At 48.6% G+C, this 6,085-nt stretch overlaps 1 non-coding gene across 1 annotated transcript; it reads right to left on the reverse strand.

The window, feature by feature from the left end:
* Positions 1-4,394: 4,394 nt before the first annotated feature.
* On the reverse strand, positions 4,395-4,501 carry LOC132366837 (U6 spliceosomal RNA). The gene has a single exon (XR_009503559.1). It is a non-coding gene; the product is annotated as a U6 spliceosomal RNA (small nuclear RNA).
* Positions 4,502-6,085: the final 1,584 nt, after the last annotated feature.

Here is a 6,085-nt window from a genome sequence, read left to right on the forward strand (position 1 = left end):
GTAAACTGAGGAGGGGAAGTGAATTTCCCATCATCTCGGAGCTAAGAGGTTGTAGAACCCAGACTCCAGACCAGTGATTCTATTTTAAACCCTAATCTCTCTCCTTCACCAGGTAGTCTCTCATCTCTCCAGCATGTGAAGGTCAAATCCTATATATTTATGCAGAACTTAAGAGTTGACCAAGGGCTTTTTCCATCCACCTTCCCGTTTCATCCATCCAAAGCCTGAAGGTAAAGAGGTGGGGCTCTGCCAGGGCCACACCTGGCCTCTTAGGTTTCCCAGGTACAGTGGGATGGACGGCTCCCCTCAGGAGAGTCTCACTGGCCCTGAAGTGACTCAGAGGCCCCTGGCAGGGACTCTGAGATGGACCGAGGTAACAGAAACAGCACGGTGAGTAGAAAGACCCAGTGGTGGGTGACAGTAGGGGCTCAGGACAAGCATGCCTTCTGGGGCAAAGCACATGCAGCAACAGAGATGAGCCTTGAGGGTGAAGCCAGGGACTCTGGTAAAGCCAGCTCAGAAGAAGCACTTCATGAGCGATGATCGGCCGACTAATCCATTGACTGATATAAAACCTGCCCACAGGAACAGGAATTTGGTCTGTTTGTTCTCTGCTGTAACTCCAGGTCTGTAGCGGTGCCTGGCACTTAATGCTGGTTGGATGAAGGAAGGAACCCCAGTGAGCGACACACCTCAACCCCAAGAACACATGAACCTGGGAGTGCTCCAATGGGAGGCTAGAAACTACACTTTTTCCTCTTTTTTTTTTTTTGGAAAACATGCCATCATTTTCACCTCAGAGAGAGACTTCTGCTTGGGAAGGGAAGGAGGGAAACTAAACTCTATTGAGCATCGACTCTGTGCCAGGCACCTTACGTTTCTCACCCACCTTGTGCTGGTGAGGACCAGGACATCGCCCCGTCTGACAGCTGGGGGTCTGCAGCTCGGAGAGGCGGCTGACCTGCCAGGACCCCCTGCAGGTAAAAGGCAGAGGGTAGGCTCTGAAATCAGGCTGAAGGACTCTGCAGTGACACCGGTGACACCAGGACATCACATCTCTTGCTGGGTGTTGCTCTGCTGCCACGGGGATTTGGAGCCCTTGAACGCAGCCCTCACCTGTTCCAAAGTAACCTGTGTGAAGCACCTGCTGTGTGCCAAGCCCTCTGCTGGGGCTCTAAGCTTCCCTGTCTCAGTTAATCCTCAGAATAAGCCCGTGGGGGAGGCATGGTCCCTTTTCCCATTTTGCAGATGAAGAAACAGACCCCCAAACCCTAAGCTGCCTGCCCCGTCTGCGCTGTTAATAAGCCCCTCATATCCCAACCCCACATTCCAGTCACCACGCATCCCCTTCTTTCTGTCTCAACGATTCCGTAAGGATGTCGGAGAAGGTTCCGTCTCTCCCATTTCCCTCCGAAAGGGGAATCTTAGGCTCAGAAAGGTCGAGGTCACAGGGGCAGGCAAGTGGCAGAGCTGCAACCAGACCCCAGTCCAAGCCTTCCTGGATGACAGCAGTCACATCACAATCCCGCCCATGGGACCTTGGGCACAGCTCACTGTGCCTCTCTGGTCTCTGTGTCTACCCATAACCAGAGGGTGCTGGCAGACCAGGCAGGGGAGGTGGGGAGCGAGGAGGACACCAGGAGGGAGTGGGGGCCTGAGGCCCCCCAGGCTGTGTGCCTGTCGGCAGGGGAGGGAGTGGCTGGCCTCATTCAGCTCTGAGTGTGGCCAGGAAGCTAGAAGCCTGGAGTTGCCAGATTGACTGTTTTTCCAAAAGAAGCCAGAAATCCAGATTTTAATGAGAAATCTCTTGGCTTTTAAATGTTATTTGCTAATTCCAACATTAACAAATACAACATAGGTATTTGTACCCCCATGTTCATGGCATTATTCACAATAGCCAAGAGAGGGAAGCAACCCAATTGTCCATCGACAAGTAGATGGATAAGCAAAATGTGATCTACCCACACAATGGAGCATTACTTAGCCTTGAAAAGGAAGGAAATTCTGACACATGCTACAACATGGATGAAACCTGAGGACATTATACTGAGTGAAATAAGTCAGTCCCAGAAGAAAAAATTTTGTGTGATTCCACTTATATGAGGTCCCTAGGGCCAACAAACTCATAGAGACAGAAAGTAGAAGGGAGGTGGCTAGGAGCTGGGGAAGGGGAAAATAGGGGATTAGTGTTTAATGGGGACAGAGTTTCAATCTGGGGAGATGGAAAAGTTCTGGAGATGGACGGTGGTGATGGTTGCACAACGATGTGAATGCGTTTAATGCCAGTGAACTGGGCATTTAAAAATGGTTAAGATGGTAAATTTTATGCTACACATGTTTTAACCTCAATTAAAAAACAAAACAAAAACATAAGCTAAACAAGACATGTTTGTGAGCCAGATCTGGCCTGAGGACTGTAGACTAGGAACTCTCTGAGGTCTGTCCTATGGGTCGTGGGACCTGTGTGAGCCCAGCCCTGGTTCTTCTGAGGTCCCAGACCCCACCAGCTGCCTTCCTGCCATCAACCTCTGCCTCAAGAAAGAACTCTGCTAATCAGGTTGCACCATGCACAGGCTGCTTTTCATTCGGCCTTTCTCGGGGTGCTAAGGATTCAGCTGTCCCCATTAGCCCCTTGGTTGCTGAATGAGGTGGCCTCACAGCCCTTCAGTTTGCAGGGAAGTCTTTAAGAGGGAGCAAACCCCCTCGGTCTGAGCACAGCCACTGGGCCACAATGCTCTTTAACTGCTGGGCCAGACGAGCGGAAACAGGGCTGCAGTACTTCGGGCACTTTGGGGTGCTTTGGTTATTTGTGGGGGGTGGAAATTCACAGACACAGTGGCCCGAAGTGACTTATGTTTAGAAAAGAAGAAATCTCCGCTTATTCTGGAAGCAAGGAGGCTGGGTTCGGGACCTTCCCAGCTGACCAGAGGCTGCCCCACAGAAAGAACTCAGATGATGTTTGCTGCAGCGGGACAAGCCTCCTCTGAGGGAGGACACAACGCACGGAGGGGCTGCAGACTCATCAGAGGTCCAAGCAGGGAGGGATGCTGGAGGGCACGCGGTCACACCCATTTCACAGATGAGGAACTGAGGCCCAGAGGGGCCAAGGGACGGCCTCAAAGTCACTGGCCAGTTAGAGGCAGAGCTGCGTCTCCAGGTTCCTTAATAAGAGTCCTTTCCCCCTAGACTAGCAGTGCTTGACCCTCGGGGGTCCCAGTCTCATTTGAGAATCTAGTGAAATCCATGGCCCCTCTCCCAAGGAAAGTGCTCACACACATACAATGTTTTGCACAGGCTAGCCCTGCAGGAGCTCTAGAATAGCAAGATGACTGCTCAGATGTCTCTTAAACCATCATGCTGCCAGGCCTCACATCACCCATCTTGGGTGGCAGCTACGTAGAACTATAATGAGTACTTACGGCAGACAGCCCTCCTGAGCAGACGTCAGTACATGAGTGAGAGAATATGGAATCACACTTTACCAACAACAATGATCCCTGACACATGGGAAGCATCTTAGTGTTCAGGGCACTTTCACAGCCATTAGCTCATTAGGTTGTCGGAACAAAACCGTCAAGTAGGCTTTAGGCCCCTCAAACCGATGAAGAAGTGGAAATTCTAAGAAGGTTAGTAATCTGTGCAGGAACAAAGCTTAGGAGTGGCTGAGCCAGCCAGGACCTTGGGACTCCAGCCCCGGGCTCCTTCCGCCACTCTGTGCCAATACATACGGGCTTCTGACAACCAGCCATCTCTTTGGTTCCCTGGTTGGTATTATACAGAGTAGAGACGTTGTCAAGCGTGACTTGAAATAGGAAGATGGTCGTTTGGCTTGTAGCTCAGCTCCCTGGAAGGGATCGCAAATCATGGGGCCACCTCGGCTCCGCTAGTCAGTTGGGAGGGATGTAAATATTTTCCAGTTTGGTGTGCTTGCCTCTGTGCTGTCTTCTTTCCTGCAACAACAACAACAACAAAAACCCCAGGGAGATGAGTTCTTAAAGGGAACGTACCAACCAGCATGGTATCTACATGAAGCCATCTGAACACATAAGCTTTTAAGATGCTGGGAGTCTCACATTCATCTCAATTTGTATTGGATTTAAATCATGATATGTGTATACAATTCATAAGCTGCTCTCTCTAGAAAAGAACCTTAGCTTGGAATTAATAAACAATGCCCTCTCTATCTGGAATTTTTAAAATCGTTTATTGAAGTATAGTTGCTTTACAATGTTGTGTTAATTTCTGCCGTACAGCAAAGTGATTCAGTTATACATATATATTCTTTTTCATTATGGTTTATCACAGGATACTGAATATAGTTTCCTGTGCTAAACAGTAGGGCCTTGTTGTTTATCCATCCTATATATAATAGTTTGCTTCTGCTAATCCCAAACAGAAATATGGAACACTTCACTAATTTGCATGTCATCTCTGCGCAGGGGCCATGCTAATCTACTCTGTATTGTTCCGATTTTAGTAAATGTGCTGCCTAAGCAAGCACTTTATCTGGGGTGTTTTTGAACCTTGAAACAATATGGGAGTTTTATGTGAAGAAGTATTCATGTATATCTGTACAGAGAGGGTTTCTATTCTAGGTTTCATGAGACTCTCAAAGGGGCCAATGGCCAAAAGAAGTTTAAGAACGACTGATCCAAAGGAAGAGAGAGATTGAGGTTCTCAGGGCTGTCTTCTTTCACCCATTTAACAAAGTTATCAGGCACCTGCTGTATGTCAGGCTTGGTGCTAGGCATTGAGGTTGCAGTGCTTGCTCTCTTGTGGTCAAGGAGACAGAGGGCAACCTAGGAATCACAAAAGAAATGTTATGTCCCAGATGTGGGAGGGCAGAGTAAGACAACTGCAGGGTGCCAGGAAGGAACAATTTAGGTGGGGGACAGCAGGAATGTGAGGGGAGAGGAGCATTCCAGGCAGAAGACTGACACAGCCTGTGCAAAGGTCCTGCAGAGAGAGGAAGGGAGCACAGGAAGCCAGCGTGGACAGACCAGAGAAGTGAGGGGAAGCATCACAGGAGATGAGGCTGGGAAGGTGTGCAGTGTGGCAGATGCTGGGATGGAGGGAAGTTGGGGGGCTCCGGTGTAGTGCTGGGACATGATAAGGGCTTAATTAATGAAGGACAAAAGGAAGGAAGGACATGAAGAAGGTGGAGGAGGAGGACTGCCTGGAGAACGTGATATTTGAGTAGCGCCTTGGAGATGTACAGGAGTCCTCTGGGCAGAGGAAACAGCTTGGGCAGAAGCCAAGAGGTGTCTTGGCTTCTGAGTGAACATGGGCTGGGAGGACTCAGCAAGGCAGATCAGTTTGCCAGGAGGAGTCTTCTTGGGTGTTGCCAGACCAATAAGTGTACTTGAGCAATCTGACAGTTTGCGGAAGGGGACCCCAGAAACATTAAAACCCTATCAAAGAGCAGCATCCCTTTGCAGTTCTACTGTTACTTCCATAATTGATTTCACTGAGCTGGGCTTTTAATGTTGAGGGTCTCCAGAGATGGATAATAATGGCTCACACATCACTCACAGCCACATCCAGGAAGAGGATTCTGGTGAGGACGCCAAGCACAGCATCACCCTGTGTGTCTCCAGTCTTGGGGTAAAGTCAGATCTCACTTGCTTAGGTTGTTTATTTGTGTAGGTGGTTTTTAAGTCTGCTTTTCAAAATGTATCTACATATATCTTGTAAGCTGCTTTCAATCCTTTTATTTAAAGGAAATAAACAAGACAAAAATAAATCCAACTACAATCCTTAAAGCTTATAGGACCACTGGTACCCAAACTTCACTGTACCTCAGAATCATATGGAGAGCTGTATAAGAATTCAGATTCCCAGGCTCAAGCCCAGACTTATGTAATCAGTACCCAGGAAATGAAGCTCAGAAATCTGTGTTTTCACTGAGTCCCATGCTCATGCATTTAGCTGGGTGGTTTTTATACATTAAGTACATGCATTAAGAACCTGGCATCTGGGTATCACTGAAATGGGTGATGCTCCAGTCTGAGGACAAAGCAGACATGTAAAGTTAATGTCGCTGGAATCAGGTGAGGGAGACCAAACACAAGAAATCATCATCTCT

This window comes from Balaenoptera ricei, chromosome 5 (assembly GCF_028023285.1).
Source record: "Balaenoptera ricei isolate mBalRic1 chromosome 5, mBalRic1.hap2, whole genome shotgun sequence".
Classification (NCBI taxonomy): domain Eukaryota; kingdom Metazoa; phylum Chordata; class Mammalia; order Artiodactyla; family Balaenopteridae; genus Balaenoptera; species Balaenoptera ricei.